The sequence below is a fragment of the Podarcis erhardii genome (assembly GCF_964252035.2).
Source record: "Podarcis erhardii genome assembly, chromosome: 3".
NCBI lineage: Eukaryota > Metazoa > Chordata > Lepidosauria > Squamata > Lacertidae > Podarcis > Podarcis erhardii.
Genome location: NC_138507.1, coordinates 43983180 through 44002536, shown reverse-complemented (window position 1 = coordinate 44002536; position 19357 = coordinate 43983180). Strand labels below are relative to the sequence as shown.

The window sequence follows — 19357 nt, the reverse complement described above, 5'->3', positions numbered from 1 at the left end:
AGCTGGATTTCGAAGGAGCAGAGGAACCAGAGACCAAATTGCAAACATGCGCTGGATTATGGAGAAAGCTAAAGAGTTCCAGAAAGACATCTACTTCTGCTTCATTGACTATGCAAAAGCCTTTGACTGTGTCGACCACAGCAAACTATGACAAGTTCTTAAAGAAATGGGAGTGCCTGATCACCTCATCTGTCTCCTGAGAAATCTCTATGTGGGACAAGAAGCTACAGTTAAAACTGGATATGGAACAACTGATTGGTTCAAAATTGGGAAAGGAGTACGGCAAGGCTGCATATTGTCTCCCTGCTTATTTAACTTATATGCAGAATTCATCATGCGAAAGTCTGGGCTGGATGAATCCCAAGCTGGAATTAAGATTGCCGGAAGAAATATCAACAACCTCAGATATGCAGATGACACAACCTTGATGGCAGAAAGTGAGGAGGAATTAAAGAACCTTTTAATGAGGGTGAAAGAGGAGAGCGCAAAATATGGTCTGAAGCTCAACATCAAAAAACGAAGATCACGACCACTGGTCCCATCACCTCTTGGCAAATAGAAGGGGAAGAAATGGAGGCAGTGAGAGATTTTACTTTCTTGGGCTCCATGATCACTGCAGATGGTGACAGCAGTCACGAAATTAAAAGACGCCTGCTTCTTGGGAGAAAAGCAATGACAAACCTAGACAGCATCTTAAAAAGTAGAGACATCACCTTGCCAACAAAGGTCCGTATAGTAAAAGCTATGGTTTTCCCAGTAGTGATGTATGGAAGTGAGAGCTGGACCATAAAGAAGGCTGATCGCCAAAGAATTGATGCTTTTGAATTATGGTGCTGGAGGAGACTCTTGAGAGTCCCATGGACTGCAAGAAGATCAAACGTATCAGCCCTGAGTGCTCACTGGAAGGACAGATTGTGAAGCTGAGGCTCCAATACTTTGGCCACCTCATGAGAAGAGAAGACTCACTGGAAAAGACCCTGATGTTGGGAAAGATGGAGGGCACAAGGAGAAGGGGACGACAGAGGATGAGATGGTTGGATGGTGTTCTTGAAGCTACCAGCATGAGTTTGATCAAACTGCAAGAGGCAGTGGAAGACAGAAGTGCCTGGCGTGCTCTGGTCCATGGGGTCACGAAGAGTCGTACACGACTAAATGACTAAACAACAAGAAATGACTAATACAGAGGATTATCAGAAGAGCTGAGGGAAGTCCATAACGAATGTAATTTGTGAGAAAGTATGTGTTGTGTTCTTTATAATTTTGTATAGTAAAATTAATAAAAAATTTAATAATAATAAAAAAAGAATGGCATGGACTGGACCTATCCTTCCCTACCTGCAAGTATAACCATTTTAGCGGCTGTAGATTTCCTTCTGGATCCACCATGTAACTCTGAGAGATGAAGCATTTTATTTTAAGCATTTTATTTTAAGGAGAAGCGTTGCATCTCTAGAGCATTTTATTTTCTACAGTAGCTACCGTCTCGAGTTTTCCTTTTCTCTCCCCCACTCTGAAGACTCAAGAACAACAAAAGACTTTTCTTATTGCAGTGTTTAGAGGTCTAGTAACAAAGGTTGTTGAGGTTCTTTTCTTCTGTATTTTTACGCTTCATATAATTTTAAATTAATAGGTCCACCCTTCATCTTGAGAACTCTTTTCAGCAGATATTTCCTAGTTTTTCCCATGACGTTTCGGCCTATTTCTTCAGATGACTGTGTGGTGTAAAAGAGGTTATTGTTTGCTGCCTGAGAACAAGTATGTGCAAGTATGTTAGTCTGGTTGGTACAGGATTTCAAGACTGGGTGGTATTTGACTCAGGGGCAGAGTTTGGAAATGTGGATTCATTTTAACCCTAGGGACTTCTTTTTGTCACTATGCTGCATATTTCCTGGGTCTATAGAATCAAAGATGCATTGGCTTGGAAACTTGTTTGCTTGTATTAATATTTGATACAGGAAAAATAAGTAATTTGTGTCCCTCCCTGCCATGTGGGCTCGTGGTAACAACATATGATTCTACGATGGCCCTAAATACAGCTCTCAGAGGCCCTCTTCACTCTCTAACGCTGGCCATGTTGTGCGATCATTTTCCAAAGCAACTATTTTATTCCGAACTTAAAAATGGAAAGCATAATCCTGGTGGTCAACAAAGGAGGTTTAAAGACTGTCTCAAGGCAAATCTTAAAAAATGTAGTATAAACACTGACAACTGGGAAACACTGGCCTGTGAGCGCTCCAGTTGGAGAACATCCTTTACCAAAGGTGTCATGGGCTTTGAAGACACTCAAACTCAGGACGCAAGGGAGAAACATGCTAAGAGGAAGGCACACTTGGCAAATCTACACCATGATCAACTCCCGCCCAGAAACCAATGTCCCCACTGTGGAAGGACGTGTGGATCCAGAACTGGCCTCCACAATCACTTATGGACTCGTTGTTAAAACTGTGTTTATGGAAGACAATCTTACTCGGCTACGAGTGATTGCCAAAGAAGAAGACTATGGCCCTTTCCATAAGTCCTTTTCAGCTTCCGCTCTTGACGCCTTCAAACAGACCTTGAAAACGTTGATATTGCCTTCCTTTATGTTTAGCTGATCCTAGTTTTTGTTGTTGTTTGTTGCATCATATTGTTTGCTATCTAGGGAACCTCCAGCCTATGGGCCAAATTTGGCCTACCAGGGATTAAATTTATCCAGTTAGGCCATTCCCCCAAATTCATGTCTACTTGCTCTGCATCTGACATATGTGGGGCATATAGACATGTGCTAACAGTGCGCAAATGAAGTTTGCTCCTGACAGTCCATTGGCAAGGGAAAGCAGGTTTTGTCTCTACATCAGTTGATGGGAGGTAAAACTGAAGCTTTGGACTCTTTGCAAATACTCCATGGTGCTTTGAAGTCCTGACTTTGGAACTTCAAAGTGTCTAATCACATGATGTCATTTGGCCCATGAGGCTAGAATCTGATAAGGATCTGGCCTGTAGCACAAAAAAGAAGGTTCCCCACCTCTGTTGGATGTCAGTGTGTTACATACATTTTCCCTTCAGGATTTCCTGATATATAAAATGCATGTGCTATAGTGTTTTTGTCTGGCAATTCATCTTTTTTGTATTAGCATTGTTTTAGCTTGGAGAGCCCCAAGGATTGCTGGGCTATAATATCCACAATCCTTGACTGTTGGCTGGATCTACTGCGCAGTCAAAAAACATCTGGAGGGCCAAATAACCCCCATCCAGTGTTAGTGAATGATATTTTACCCCTTACAGACTAATTAAAATATGTCCACTGCAGCTCTACCTGATTATAGACTGCTAGTGTTTTGCCTGCAATTTTTGTTTGGACGAATAGAGAATACTTTTCAAAAATGAGTGAAAAATAGATGCATTCTGTGCTATAATATTGTGTATATCTTTAGGTTTTGTACGTAATGCTAGGTACATATGATCCTTAATGGATAAGTCTTTACTGTATTCTTCCCATTATTAAGACAGTGTCATACAGCTTTCTTACTGCTAGGTAATATCAGCTTCATTGTAGAGGCTGATCACTGGTGAAAGAACTAGGTTGTACAGCATGCTCTTCAGCTTCAGATAACCATTAGAGGAATATAGTATACCTCAGGAATATAGATGTGGGCCACCACTGCCTGATCAGAAGATACTGCTGAGGAATGATTTTGTGGTACAGTAGTTTGGAAACCCAACACACCTTTTAGTGGGAAGTTAAAATTCCTGGAGTGCAAACATGCTGCAAACACCATAGTAATGTTTTGCTTGTATCATGTATTAAAAGAGTTTAGTGCAGGACATAAGAGTAGACATTGTCAGGTTTTGGAATACAACTCTCATGAATGTGACCAATGGTCAGGAATGGTGGGAGTCATAGTCAAACATTTTGAGGACACCACACATTGACTGCCCTTGGTTTAGAGCAGGCATGGCCAGACTTGGCCCTCCAGCTGTTTTGGGACTACAACTCCCATCATCCCTAGCTAACAGGACCCAGTGGTCAGGGATGATGGGAATTGTAGTCCCAAAACAGCTGGAGGGCCAAGTTTGGCCATGCCTGGTTTAGTGTGTAGGCATTTGAATAGAAATGATATGACTGAACCCATCTTGGTGCCCAAGAAACTAGTATCAGTGGGAGGGAGGTACTTCTGAGACACTCAACTAGGATCTAGATGGGAAAAAAATAAGTGGGGCTGCTGTTTCCTTGGCTGACAGCTGTAATGTTACCGCTACAGCCACGCATCAGTCACCACCCCTTATGAATTGTGCTTGCTGCCCATCCGAAAATCATTTCCATGCACAAGAAATTGACTTAATAAGCTTGAATATTTGAACATGTGGTATTGAGTCCAAGGGTATTTTTACTTGAATACTGTGTGTGCGGCCGACTACATTTAAAGCTTTTAAGAGTAGCAAGTACAAAATTTGCTGAGCATTCCAATTTGCTTTCATCAGCGAATGTTTGGTTGCGATTGAAATAATACCAGGCTAACAAAAGGGATAGTTCCTCCTAAAGTAGCCATTACACAGGGCTATACTGCTTGGAGAAGTGAACATTTCTACAATAGGCAAAGTGTAGCTTCAAAACACACAAGCAATCCTTCTGACCCATCTGATTTTATTTGATTGGGATGTTTGTGTGTGTTCGGTTGCTGTTTAATTATTACACCCTCAGTCCAGCTTTGAAGTTGTCAGAATGTAGTGAAGCTCACTTCTGTTAGGGTTTTGTTTGTTTTTGTTTTTGTTTTGTTTTTAAACTCATTTCCAAGAAAGCAGTGTGTGTACAGAGGGCGCCACGGCAATGCCTGGATCGGTTGAGACTGCACCCTATTTTTAACATGCTGTATCAAGTGTCAGTGCTGCCAGGTTTAAATCCCTGTGTGTGTGTGTGTGTGTGTGTGTGTGTGTGTGTGTGTGGTGTATGTATGCACTTGCTCCCTCCGAGATCTCTTGTACAAACAGGAATGCCTCTCTATGCCTTGTTTACAGTACAGCAGTGCATTCTTGAATAATTATAGTAAAAAGACCTTGGCGGGATACTCTGTGAGCTAAAGTTTACTTTCAGACTGGTGAATGAAAGAAAATCTTTGCTGGGAAGGGTTTTTTTTTAAAGGAAGTTGTGTGTGTGTGTGTGTGTGTGTGTGTGTGTGTGTGTGTGTTATAAAGCAGACATAGAAAGGAACATGCGGCTCTGGAGGGAAATACTCCGTGCTTTACAGTTGCTTGTGTGGATGGGAACCAGATGGTAAGCTGGGATACCCGCTCGGATATCTGAGGAGCCAAACATATGGTTAATAGTTAGGAGAAATAGCTTTCAGAGCCAGGGCTTTGCTGACTGCTTCACGTTACAGATTGCTACAGTGTGTCATTACATTGCCAAGCTAAGTGCTTAATACCCACTGTGGGCTCTGGGCACGCACTTGCACAAACGACTTTCAGCTCTTTACTGGCACAAAGTAAGAAACTGATGTCATATTCAGCTTCAGAAATGCCACTTTCCTCCTCCCTGCTCTGTCTGGCGCGGCGAAGCTGTAGAGTGCTTCTTCCTCCTCTCTGTCTCCCTTCCTTTCTCTTTCTCTTTTTTACAAGCTGAGTCCCAATGCCAATCAGTTTTCTTGTTGTTCTGTGTGTGCTTGTGCATTTTTCTGTGCTCCATATATTACCAGTATGTCATATTTTTTAATAACCGGAAGCTTAGCCTGGATTGCAGCGTTGCCCTTACTTGCCCACCATTTGAAGTTCCTGTTTTGGAAGCTTTTGGGGGGTAAAACCATGGCCCCATGTTATCTAAGGAACTGCTGAGCTCATTCATCTGCTTTTCATGGCCCGCTTCCTTTTATTTTTAGCCAAATCCGTCAGGCCTGACAGGCGGGTAATTTGAGCCAGAGAAAGGGCAAAGCTCCAGGTCTCTTCCACAAAGCAATTCTTCCCTCCCTCCCTCCTGGGAAGGCTCTAAACTTGGCCTGCTTGAGGCAGATGGATTTGTTGAGTCATGTGAGATCATTTACACAAAAACACAGCGAGGCAGTGAAGGGGGGGAGGTGGAAAAGAAGTGTGGGGGAGTGGGAAGAGGGGGGTTAACCGAGGAGGAGATGTGGGTGGGTGGGAGAGTGTGCATTGCTGTTGACTCTGCTGGCGAGTGTAGGAAATCTTCAGTGAAGCAGCTAGACAGTGGAATGCAGCAGATTTATTCTTGTATAAGGTAATGTCTAGTTTACAGTATAGGGTGGAGACAGACAGCAAAGGGATTCGCTTAAAATTAAAGCCACAACGCGTCCGTCCAAGTGGAGCGGGGAGGCTGTTCCCTTCGACTAGTGGGTCACAGTAGCAGACCAACCACTTGACAGGATTGTGTATTTTGAAGCAGAGAATGCCTCTCGCAGTTCGGAAAACCCTGCCTGTGTGATGCAATAGGGAGTTTGCTTTGTCTTGACTCCAGCATGACTGTGGCGTGGGGGATGGGGGTGGGGGTGGAAGGAAGAGCTGGAATGCAACGTGAGCAACATGGGCAGGTCCTTCCAGAAATTATTTAACAAGAGAGCTAAGGGTGGGGATACCAGTCAGCATTTCAGTACACTGAATCTGCATAGAGCAGCAGTCATGGCAGGACGGAGAGCCGGGGGTGGGGGGGTGGGGGGGTGTTCCCCCGCACACCACCCCACTCCTGAAAAATAGATAGGTGGTTTTGGTGGTGGTCTTCATGACTGAGCGTATCTACATTTACGTTCTAAATGGTGGGTTTGCAAAACTGATTTGAAAGGTTTAGTGGTGGGTGGGTGGGTGGGGGGAGTGAGAATGCCATTGTAATAAAGCGGACTTTGAATTACAATTTCAAATTTGATCAGAACACTTTGTTTTAATGTTTCATATGAGGTAGGTATGGGGGAAATTGGGGATTTTAAAATTCTTTGGATCTGCCAGATTCTGTAGCTGGAATAGAAGCAAAATATGCAAACTGGGTGGTGTACAATATGCAAGAAGAGTGGAACTAGGAATATTTAAATTTGGTTTTGTTGGGTCCCCTGCCCCATTTGCCTTGTACCTATTCCTCTCTCTCTCTCTCTCTCTCTCTCTCTCTCTCTCTCTCTTTCTTTCTTTCTTTCTTTCTTTCTTTCTGGATGAAAAATATATATATTTATCTACAGAAACAATTCCTTTGTGTGTATATTGTTGAAACCAATATTCATATTTTGCTTTGAATGATAAAGTAATGATAAACTTTGAATCAGGATGTTTCAGTGGGATCTATCTCCTTCCTCCCATATCTTCCTCCTTGTTTCCCCTTCTTCTAAAAATAGGACAGGGACACCCGGCTAGTTGAATTATAATTCAATCTGTTCTTGATTTATTTTTGACTTTCAGTGTGCCTATTAATGAAGCTGATACTTCAGACTGTGAGTAGTGGGTCACATGCTGGAATGCTTCTCCATACACAGAAGGGGAGAAATCCCTGCACATAGAAAACTAGTGTGTCAGGAAGAAGGCTAGGATATTCTGTAGAGGAGTACAGTGGTGCCTCGCAAGACGAAAAGAATCCGTTCCGCGATTCTCTTCGTCTAGCGGTTTTTTCGTCTTGCGAAGCAAGCCCATTGACGGATTAGCGCTATTAGTGGCTTAGCGGCTTTTAGCAGCTTAGCGGATAAGCGGCTTAGCGGCTTAGAAAAAGGGGGGGAAGGGGAAAAAACCCCGCAGGAACTCGCAAGACATTTTCATCTTGCAAAGCAAGCCCATAGGAAATTCGTTTTGCGAAGCACCTCCAAAACGGAAAACTCTTTCGTCTAGCGAGTTTTCCGTCTTGCTAGGCATTCGTCTTGCAGGGCACCACTGTATTCCATCATGTAAGCCCTGACTTCACTCTATAGTAACATACCCTCAACATTGGTTTATCACCCCAATAAGAGCTAAGCCATAACAATGTCTCTTTCTTTGGGGATCCAACTACACGTTGTACTCAGATACATTCATCATAAGCCCAATATCTGTTTTTCCTAGGAAAAAGTGGCTTTGGAGTAGAGATTTGAAGAGGTGGTGGTGTGCTTGTGTCCACATAATATGTTCAATCCTTTCTTTCGCCTCCGTCACCAATCTGTTCCCAACCCAAATGACTTCCAAAGCATAATTTCCTTCATGGCAACCGACCGCTTCACATTGGACGGGGTGGCACACAAAGGCTCTTATGCCCCAACCATACCTATAGTGGAATGTGTGACATGGGTTCTGCTTGTGAATAGTTTCTTAGATCCTTCTCACCCCAAAAGGGGGGGGGAGGTTTAATGCCTATGTCATACCTAGGATTATGCCCTGAAGGCACATGGTGCAGACAGTTTGCTGACACTGATAAGTTTTAGGTCTGGTCAGTGCAGGGATGGAGGACCACGTAGGAAACCCCATGTGTGCTGCTTAGGGTTCTGCAATGGAAGATTATGAAAAAAAGGAATGTAGCACATAATACAAAGTTCAGAAACATTAACATTTGCAGGCATTGTGGGCGTACTTTTAATAAGTGTTTTGAAAAGGGTGCTCTAAGCTCAATAGCAACCTTGTAGCATTTATTACAGTGGTACCTCGGGTTACATACACTTCAGGTTACATACACTTCAGGTTACAGACTCCGCTAACCCAGAAATAGTACCTCGGGTTAAGAACAGGATGAGAACAGAAATTGCGTTCTGGCGGCGCAGCAGCAGCAGGAGGCCCCATTAGCTAAAGTGGTGTTTCAGGTTAAGAACAGTTTCAGGTTAAGAACGGACCTCCAGAACGAATTCAGTACTTAACCCGAGGTACCACTGTATTTGTTTAGCAGAGTTGTTTGTTTCCCCAGCTTATATGCTTGGCAAAAAGTCTAGATGTTTTGACTTTTCTAGTAGTTTGTCTGATCAGTTAGCTAGCACCTGACTAGTTGCTTGCTGAAGTATTGCATACTGTATTCTGAAATCATTTTCTGCCTGTTTGCTTACATCAGCATCACAGTTTGGTTCGGTGTTGCCTGTATTTCCCAAATGTCTGAGGTCCAGGATACTTTAGCTTTTGTTGATCTTCGAGTTATCCATACGGCTGACCACTGTGTAATCCGAATATTCTGTAACACCTTCTAATGCTATTCTTTTTCTTGAGGCATTTTTCTGTGTTAAAATATTCTGAGATACTGTATTTTTAAATCAAACGACAAATCACATCCTAGTATTAGACTGGGTCCTGCCAGATACATATAAAAGCACTTGGTTCCTTGAAATCCCCTTCATCTTCTCCTGCTCATCATGCCCCAGGCCCTGGAATCAGTTATTACTCATCAGGTACTTATCATGGGCCTGCCTCGCCTCCTGCATCTACCACATTAGTTGCTCATAAAACACACTGAATATTTATGCTGGAAAAAATAATCCGCATCTTCCTCTTTCAGTTTTAAATCCTGTTAAATTAATCCCAAGCATCCCTAGACAAAGCTGGGAAATACAGTGGTATCTTGGGTTACAGATGCTACAGGTTACAGACGCTTCAGGTTACAGACTCCACTAACCCAGAAATAGTACCTCGGGTTAAGAACTTTGCTTCAGGATGAGAACAGAAATTGCTTGGTGGCAGCGCAGCAGCAGTGCAGTGGCAGCGGGAGGCCCCATTAGCTAAAGTGGTACCTCAGGTTAAGAACAGTTTCAGGTTAAGAACGGACCTCCAGAACGAATTAAGATCTTAACCTAAGGTACCACTTCACCTCTTTTTGAAACTCTGGGGACCCACTGCAAGTCAGAGTTGGCAATCCTGAGCAAGATGTCCACTGATCTAAGTTCCTCAACTGTCTAGAACTCTAGTGTGACCAATGGTTCCAGTATGTGCTGTGAGCCTGGAAAGTGAAATCCAGTAAAGCAAAATAAAGCATCTTTTCCTCATGTAGCGTCCTGCAGATTCACTGCATAAGCCTTTTTTGAATCCTATCATTTGTTGATGCATAAATGGATATATTTTCTAGTGCTGGTGACAACTTCCAGTTTTTATGGTTGATTTTGTCACATAATCGTACCTTAGTTCTTGAATGCCTTGGTATTCGTACATTTTGGCTTCCAAACGCCAAAGTGTTCTGGTTTTTTAACGTTTTTTGGAAGCCAACCTCCAGTGCGGTTGTCGGCTATTGTTTCTGGGGCACCTGCACCAATCAGAAACCGCATTTTGGTTTTTGAACATTTTGTAAGTCAAACAGACTTCTGGAACAGATTACATTCGAGAACCAAGGTACGACTGTAGTGAAATATTAGGAGTATCATCAGCTTTCCTTTGACTTCTAATTTTTGTGTCTCATTCAGACAACCTCATTTTGAACTGCAGTGAGTTGAATTTTTTGTGGCATGTTCCGTTTAACTTGTAGCTTGAAAGTGCAATGCACTGGGCTGTTAATTCATTTTAAAATTATCTTTTGCTGATACAGTAAGAGACTCTTCAATGGTTTAATGCTTGAAGAATACAAGTACATAAATAAGATAGTTTGCGTATCCATAGCAATAAAATATTGTGTGATATCAAGATAGTCACGAAAAATGCATCTTAATTATAGGTACTGGTAATCTGTGGTACTTGTTATGGAAAATTCACCAAATTATGATACAATTTTACAGTTCATTTCAATTAAACCAGGATAATTGTTCTATACACTAGGAAAGGGATGGTTAAACTTGAGGGGAACCTGGTAGATTGACACTAATCTACATAATCAAGGCATTTTGTAGAAAGCTGTGTCTTTCCTACTTTACTTGCAACTATTTTTATTATTTCTTAAACTTGTATACCACCTCTCATCCGCAGATCCCACGGTGGTTCACAATATAAAATTACTAAAAACAACAACACAAAATATACAATAAAAATAAGAACAACAACAAGCCAATAATCCCCTACTCCCACAACAAATTTAAAGGGGCATCGGATGTTGAATCAGCTAAAGGTCTACCACGCAGATGGCTGGTGAGAGGGGACCACAGTTGAGTCATGCTCTGCCCACCTGTCCAGTTAGCAGATGTTTCTGTATACGAAGTGTTCTTGCAGGATCAGGGTATTTGAATATGAAAGTTAACACCTGGGTTGTTAATCAAGGTAAAACATATGGAATTGAAATACTTACGTTCTCCTCCTTGTAATGATTTCCTCAGTGATGCTACTAAATGGAGACTTTTTAATAGTGTACTTTTCTACTCACTACTCAGTGATGCTACTAAATGGAGACTTTTTAATAGTGTACTTTAAAGACCCCACATACAAAGGATTTATGTATAAAACATCAATTGTGGTAAATTACTACCTTTTATTATTTAACAAGTAGAAAACATTGTATACAGCGTTGCATATGGTAGTATTGCTGGGTGGGAATCAGCTGAATAATTGTTGCTCTTTAAAATTTCACCTATACCAGGCATAGGCAAACTCGGCCCTCCAGCTGTTTTGGGACTACAACTCCCATCATCCCTAGCTAACAGGACCAGTGGTCAGGGATGATGGGAATTGTAGTCTCAAAACAGCTGGAGGGCCGAGTTTGCCTATACCTGACCTATACTGATGAAATTTGCTAGCATGTAGGGGTTTTTTTTGCATTGAAGAGTTAGCTTAATACTAATGTTCAGAAATTGCAAATTACACCTTTTTTATATTATTTGTTTGTGAGGCTTCTCTCATCATTGCAGCTTCCCCCACTCCACCCGCCCCTCCGGTCTGCCCACACAATGTCTTTAATAGAGATAACATTTAAAGAAAAATATAACCCAATTAAATGACTTGGTTAGCAACTCTTAAAGGCTTGCGTTGGATTTCAGTTGTGGTTGCACATACAGCAGACGAAGGCCCCACTGGAGAGCCTGTGAGAGAGCAAGAAGCAGATGCTTTTACTCGACTGAAAGACATTTATCTCTTTTAATGAGATAACATCATTAGTGCTGACAAAGTGCTGCAAATCAATACACATAATGGACTGCTTCTATCTTTCAATAGTACATGTATTGTCGTACTTCTGAGCCCTTAGAATCTGCTGAATCACAGATTCAAGCTTGGCCTGTCATTCTAATCATTAGTTTATAACTTCCTAGAATGAGAATACAGTTCAGGGATGGGAGTGCAGAATAAGCAGAAATTAATTTGTACATCTAGAAGCCCCCCCGCCCCCCACCATGAAACAATATTGTATAAGAAGCTGCATATTGCCTGGGTAGGAATGGAGGAAGAGTTAAATGAGAATTCTTCTGTGGTTTTAAAAAAGTCCACAGAAAACAGGATGGATCAGGCTTATGACTGAACACATGCAAAAGTGCTGCAGATCCTTCTGCTTGGGCCCTAGAAATTCATCTTCATTTGAACTCAGGTTTCCTTCCTTCCTTTCTTCCAAGATATCTACGGATTGTCCCTTCTGTCCTTCATTTGCTTTGTTTCAGAACATTGGCTTAATAGCAGCAGCTCCCGGTTAGATATTGACATCACTGGCACTAACATTCAACCATCACAGGTTGAATTGAAAAAGGAAAGGTGACTAGCAAGCACAGAGAAACAAAACATATCTATGTGTTTTAGGGGGTGCCATGTTTTTCTTTTTAAACATGGTTTTAGATGCTGTGTATACAGTCATAGGGGGCAGGAACAAGAGCTAGATGAGAAAAAAGGGGGAAATACAAAGTACATCTTAAAGGTTACTAAACCATCAGTCCATCACCTCTTTTCTTCCACAGAATAATTTTTAAAATGTATCTGTGTGGGTGCACCCAGATGTAGGGTTTTCCCCTAGAATAACTAAACTTTATCTGGCTTTTGGGTAACCACACTGCTTTGCAGTTATATCCCACAGTACAACAATTCTAAATGTGATTACTTTCCAGTTGCACCAGAAATTCTTTTTCTTGTGCTACCCATACAGTAAGAATGGGGGGGGGGGCGGCTATTGTTTGAAATCATATCATTTCAATTGGGAATCAAACATCCTGGGAATCCTAACCGGCTAGCAGTGCTGTGCCTGTATACTTTCATTGTCATGTCAGACACCCCATTACTGGGCATTCATGCTAATTATGCTCCTGTTTAGAAATTGATAAATAGCTGTAGTCCTCCTCCTTATGAGACATATCCTTTAACCCTGGCACAAGATGGCCAAGATCCTACTGAAAAAATCCTGTAATAGGTGTGCAGTAGCACATACAGTGGTGCCTTGCAAGACGAAAAGAATCCGTTCCGCGTGTCTCTTCGTCTAGCGGTTTTTTCGTCTTGCGAAGCAAGCCCATTAGCGGTTTAGCGGATTAGCAGCTTAGCGGCTTTTAGCGGATAAGCGGATTAGCGGCTTAGAAAAAGGGAGGGGAGGGGGGAAAAGTCGGAAAAACTCGCAAGACATTTTCATCTTGCGAAGCAAGCCTATAGGGAAATTCGTCTTGCGAAGCACCTCCAAAACGGAAAACCCTTTCGTCTAGCGGGTTTTTCGTCTTGCGAGGCATTCGTCTTGCGGGGCACCACTGTACACTTCTCCTTTAAATCAACACCACCTCCTGTGCAAGAACACTAGCATGGTTCTGGCACGCAGAGAGTTTTAGCAGACATAAATTTCCACTGAATCACATAGATGTGTTTAGAAAAGTGTGCATTACTGTATTCCCATGGTAGCACAGGGAACTGTTTTGCTTTGTCCTCCTTCAGGGGACTAACGGCTGCTTGCTTCATTCATAAATGATGGGAAGTCTTGGAATCTACTCTTGCAGTGTCTCATTAATCAGGTGAAACTCTTAAGCCTGGACAGTGAGTAGAACAGAGACAGCCATCCTTGATTGCAGGCTGCTAATGGAACTTAGGGAGCAAGTTACGGTTATAGAGTGGAATTGGCAGTAATCCATTTTTCTTCATCCCGCTTCCTGCCCAAACTCTCATTAATTTCAAGTTCTACATATTGTAATTTGTATAATGGAAATGTGTAAATTGCTATTCGTCCTGTTGTTTCTTGCAGTAAAGAGTTGTGTCAAGGCAGTCCTCGCTTTTGATTATCTTTTAGGCCACACAGGATAGGAGTGTGTATTGAAGGTAATCTGTTAAAGTTTGTCAATGAGTAACTTCTCTAGACTTAATTGCAGGGCTATGGGAACATCTGGGACAAGGGTAGGTGTTCATGGTGCCTTCTGGGTGGTGTTGGGATACAACTCCCATCACCCCTAACTATTAACTATGTTGGCTGAACTCAACGGCATTTGGTGGGCACCACATTGGCTACTGCCAGTTTAGAAAATGGAAGTCATTCCAGACACATAAGTAAAAAAAGTAAGAACCTAGCAGAACAAGTGCCTTTAAACTGAGGAGTAGAAAGTTGGGGTGGATAGATCTGTCTGTTTCTAACCTATGTAAATATTGTATATGTTTCTTCATAAGTCTGTTCCATCTTGTTTCTGCATTATCCTGCAGTTTTTATTTTATTTTTTTAAAATCGTATTTCATTCTGTAATTTATGTCAAAATGTATATTGAAATATGTATTTTATTTCAGCACCAAAAGCATTGCTCCTAGTACTGCTCATGAAGTAAAAAAATAATAAAATCAATGCAGTTTTGAAATGAGTGGTGAAAATCACTGCAGTTTTGAAAAGCTCATTCTGCCATCTTGATTCAAAATGGCATACAATCATATCCAAACATAGACAGAAACTGGCTTCTTGATCTTAGAAACAGTCATTTGATTCTAATTTCTCAAGAGATGCCCAAATGAATAGTGAACAGGCAGAAAACTTTCCCAAAATAAATAGTAGATATGCATTTATAAACATACCTTATCCCCAAACATGCATTTTAAATGTATTTTGGTCCATTTTCGAGCCAGGAAATCTGTCACAAAATTCTGAGTAGTGCAGAATCCATAAGATGATTGCATTCTGATCTGAGCATTAGTCCTGGGGTTGCAAATTTGATCATTACACTTAACGATACAGAACAGACAAAATCCTCCTCCATCCCTAGTACAAAGGATTTTGGGCTGAACAACTTGAAATGGACTTTGCTTAGGCTAGGAAAAGTGATACCCAGCATCAGCAGCCACATAAGCAGCAACCTACTTAAGGTCAAACAAAGTATTTGCATGTTTATTTTTTACAGAATACAGATCAACCTACAGTCTGAGCCAAGAGCTGCTGCACATAGAAATTTCATGGTCTCCCACTTTGGGGGAAAACCTACCACAACATACAGATGCAGAAATGCAAATTAGATTTCTTCTGCGTATGTTCAAGCGTCTGTGAGCACCATTAAATTTCTTTCTTTTCTCTTTTTACTGTTTTCAAAGCTTGATTATATCTGAATGTGGAAATACATGGCTACAACTTCCTAATCACTTCCAAACATTTTGCAGCCAAATTGCAAAATGTATATTAGGTCAATATTTTTGTAGAGATTTATTTCTTAGTTGTAGGAATTGCAAGAATTTCGGTTCATACTTTTCTTCTTTACTTGGAATGGGTTTGATAAAGGATTGCAAAAATTATTTGTTGTAGAAACTTTTTTGCAGTGCTTGCTTGTTAAAGCAATAATTCTGGTGCCACCCAAATACAGTGGTACCTCGGGTTAAGAACTTAATTCGTTCTGGAGGTCCGTTCTTAAGCTGAAACTGTTCTTAACTTTAGCTAATGGGGCCATCCACTGCTGCTGCGCTGCCGCCACGCGATTTCTGTTCTCATCCTGAAGCAAAGTTCTTAACCCGAGGTACTATTTCTGGGTTAGCAGAGTCTGTAGCCTGAAGCATCTGTAACCTGAAGTGGTACCTGTGGTACCACTGTATTGATAATCAAGTATGTTACCTAATACAGTGGAGACCTACTGTTGGAAAGCTGAAAATAATGAGAGTTTGGTCAGAACAAAAACCATACTGGCTAAAGGTTGCTTTAAACTGCTACAGCAGTTTAAGATGTTTCCTTCTGTAGTATGATAAGGTAGCGCATGTCCAGTACCACATGTATGACCATTTGGAATAAAAGTAGGTTGAAAATGTGAAAAAATGAAGTAAATTGTAGCCTTTTGTGCTTTCCAAGAGGGGTACTGCTATAGTTCATTAGCCACTGCTCTTTGAATAGCATTATTTTCAGAAGGAGCTCAGAGGATAAATGGAAAAAGAAAAGGAATTTTGAACTGTGTTTTTGCACAACATGGGTGGGTCACCTTTTCTTTTCTTTAGTTTTCAAAACGGATCAGGTTTCCAGTCACGACTTAACTAAAATTACCTTTTTATCCCCCTACAATGAATATATTCCCTTGATGTTTAGACTGTTAGTGTGCCCTCAGGATGGGTAATAACTTTACAAAACTCACATGCCAAGTATACCTACGAAAACTTTTATGCAGTGTGTAACATCACACCACCCACAGGCAACTTGGAAATATACTGTAAACATTGCCCCAACCCTATCCAAATAAATATACAACAAGTTGTTCCCCACCACCACCACCTATTTGTTCATCCTAGCCGTTTTGAAGAAGTGTGGGTGGAAAAGTGGCCTAGAAATTAATAAATATCCCATTTCTTTAAATTCTTTCTCAAAGACAAAGATCTCATGGAATCTCTTGAGAATGTTGTGCTTTTGGAAAATCTCAGAAGTATATGTTTCAGGGCAGCAGCACAAATATAATTGTGTGCCCTTATACTCTTTTATGGCATCCACGGGAGTGTGCATTTGCTTGGTGTAAGGGCACAGTGGAGACATGGGGAAGATGCAGTCTAAGGCATAAAGAGTTTTTACAGGTAAAAATCAGTATCATGGTTGAAAGATAATAAAATGTCTAGCCATTAAGGTAAATCGATGAACTTCCCTCAGTGCTTTCATATCATTACACTGCAGGATAAATGGACATGTGAATATATCTTTTCTTCATTCTATTAACAGTTGCTTTAAGCCAAGAAACCTGTGAATGGAAGGAGAAAATACGTTAGTGCTCTTCCATGAACAGGTTGCATTATAAGAAACCGTGAATAATGAATAATGATGCCACCTGCATCCCTAATGAAAGTGCAGGTTCTTGTGTATAAACTGTAGAGGACTATAAAGTCTTGTGTAAGAAGACTTTGAACAAACACATTCCCAAGAGTTTATAAGAACAGAAGTCTTGCAGATTTGAAGTCATTTTTCTCACACAGCTCTCTTCTGTTACATCAGTAACAGTCATTTTTGTAAAAGAAAGATTTATATATTTATTTTGTTAACAGAAGGGCGATGTTTCTGGAGAATGATGTTGTTTGGTTGAACAGTCTATTGCATGAGTCTGCTCCACCAGTTACAATCCTACTGTTAAATTAATGTCACAAAGGCATTGCTCTGTTGCAGATAAGATATTATTATTTATTGTAAATGTTTGGAGTCAATAGCTTGGATCCAGAGTAGCCATTCTGTTAGCAAAAGGGCCTCTTGCATTAACAGACGGGGTAGTGATCCAGTAAAGGTTCCCATTCGTTGCAATTTTCATCAGTTCCTTGGTCTTCCTGCAATATCCTACCATCCTCAGACCAGCCCCATTTAAAGAGTACAGGGCTGAATGGGCAAGGGCTGATTGCTAAAAATTACTTCCAATCCCTTCACTGAGCCAGAAGATCCATGAGTGGATCTGTGAATCAAACTCCGATATGCACACATCTGTGTCCCAAGCCTTGCAAGTTGGAGTCCGATATAAACTTCGCACTAAAGCCACAAAAGAAACTTGGAGGAGGAAACATTTGCGTATCTCAAATACTTAAAGCGGTGCCAATTATTTCAGCAAGCCATAACTGCAGTTAAGCGGTTACTTTATTGCAGATGAGGGCTGAGAGTGAGGGGGGACCACCTATCAATTTCATGGCTGAGGTGGTATTTGAATTTGTCACATTCTCATCCATGGTTTTCAGTCCTATTCACTGCACCACATTACCTCCTGAGGCCTTGGTTGACCCTGAAAATATCATGAAAGCAGATCCTTTCTATTGTAAAACTCTTTAGAGGTATGTTAGTATAAGCCATGAGTGTCCCATGGATGTGGTTGGACTGTATGTCCCTTCAGCCCACAAACAGCATGGCCCAATGGCCAGGGATGATGGGAACTGTTGTTCAACAAGACCTGGAGGGCACCCTTCTAGCTACCCCTGGTATAGGCAGTCGGTAAGACCATGGTCTGAGGCCACTGGATGATGCAGCTGCAGGTCTGAAATGAAGCAAATCAAAGGGATGAGATTGGAAGCCACCTGGAAGCACCATGTAAGCTGCCTTGAGTTCGACAGGGGAACAAAAGGCAGAAAATGAACATATTAAATAATAAACATCTGTTTCTCTGGCCCTCCCTTTTTTTGCGAGGGTAAATGCTTCAGAATTCAATGTTCTTGTCAATGCATGCAGATACAGCAAAAGTTTTATTGTTTCGCATAATTGTCTACACCATTAAGTACTTTATAAACACTAATTAAATTAAATGCCACACTACCCCAGTTGCTGCTAACTATTAAGCAGGCAACTATTATACTTGTTACCCAGATGAATAAATAAGGGCGTAAATAGGTCACATCTACCATAGAAACCACAATGACTTAGCGACAGATCTATTTATAGAAGTGAGATTTTTTTTTTGACTCATCACTTTTCTTACCTTTTATGATAATGTAATTTGCAGAAGTATATCGTTGTGCCTTCCATAATGAGGGAAGAGAATTAATAGGAAATTATGCTGATGACTTAAGAATTACTCTGAACTGGTTCCCGGCTGCAGCTTCTGAAGCATGTATAGCCGGGTGCTTCTTATGTTCTGCAAACTGCTGAGAGGAAACTCAGGTGCAGGTTTAGCAGAGGTTCTCAGATGTGATACGAGCCTTTCTAACACCTCCTCTCTAGAGAATTGGTGCCAGCAGAGAGGGGGACTTAAGCCGTGTTCAAAACTCGCATTGTTCTAGGTGCATTTTGCAACATGGAATTTCATTAGCGCGAGCAGTTTCTGAGCTCTGGGCGCAGTACTGCACCTAAGATTTCAGATTAAAACTGCAGAGTGGAAGGAAAGGAGGACCTTTTTCTGCCTCCCCACTTTCAGATACTCTCTGAAGACTGGAGAAGAAACCCTCTTAAGAATATTAGGGGGGTGGGCAGGGGAAGGACTAGACCATGTGAAAAATGAATACAATATTTTAGCTGCAGTTCATTCATTTTCAGCTTTGTATTTTTGTTATAAAAAAGCGCCCCTAGTCATTCTGTTGTTGCACCCATAACCTAGGTTTAAGGTGCCATTTAGCTCCTAGCTTTCATACCTCAGTTTCTAACACTGGACTTAAGCCCTTGTGGGGTTGGCCTCTTGGGGATATGGGAAACAGGGGAAGACAGTAAAATGGTAAGCTGTCATTTACTAAGAAATATGACAATCTTCTC

General features: G+C 41.4%; 1 protein-coding gene across 6 annotated transcripts in view; it reads left to right on the top strand.

Moving 5' to 3' along the window:
- The window catches only part of BACH2 (BTB domain and CNC homolog 2), a 266596-nt gene that overhangs the window by 133324 nt on the left and 113915 nt on the right, over nt 1–19357 (top strand). Inside the window, exon 1 of one of the 6 annotated variants that reach the window (XM_081856999.1) lies at nt 6126–6208. The exons of the other annotated variants lie outside the window; for them this stretch is intronic. The gene's annotated coding sequence lies outside the window, so the exon portion shown is untranslated. Of the gene's footprint in view, nt 1–6125; nt 6209–19357 lie in introns of those variants that run through there. 6 annotated transcript variants of the gene reach the window in all.